Source organism: Acanthisitta chloris, unplaced genomic scaffold (genome assembly GCF_000695815.1).
Source record: "Acanthisitta chloris isolate BGI_N310 unplaced genomic scaffold, ASM69581v1 scaffold7855, whole genome shotgun sequence".
In the NCBI taxonomy this organism is placed as follows: Eukaryota; Metazoa; Chordata; class Aves; order Passeriformes; family Acanthisittidae; genus Acanthisitta; species Acanthisitta chloris.
The window spans coordinates 44,240-44,608 of NW_008673126.1; the positions used below are offsets into that span (position 1 = coordinate 44,240).

General features: G+C 54.2%; 1 protein-coding gene across 2 annotated transcripts in view; it reads left to right on the forward strand.

The window, feature by feature from the left end:
* The window catches only part of PRR5L (proline rich 5 like), a 31,098-nt gene that overhangs the window by 30,327 nt on the left and 402 nt on the right, over positions 1 to 369 (forward strand). The window lies entirely within an intron of this gene.

Below are 369 nucleotides of genomic sequence, written 5' to 3' on the forward strand. Positions count from 1 at the left end.
CTTCTCTTCTCCAGGCTGAACAGCCCCAACTCCCTCAGCCTGTCCTCATAGAGGAGCCCCTGTCTTCAGAGAGGAGACCACCAGGATGCTGAAGAAAGTACCTTGGCTGCACTCGTGACCTTTTGTCTCACTTCTCTCACAGGCAGCAGCACCACTGCCTTGCAGCAGGATGGGAGGTCTCTCCTCACTGGGAGAGAGACAGACCTCCTTTCCAAACCCCCAGCACTATCCCCTAGTGAGCACCTGACTGTTCTCCAGTGGTACTGAGGTGGGACACTCTGTGGCTGCCCAAGGAGTTCTCTCTGTTCCCTGAGACCAGCCTAGCAGTTTGGGCAATGCTTTGTCTATTTTGTGTGTTATTGACCATTC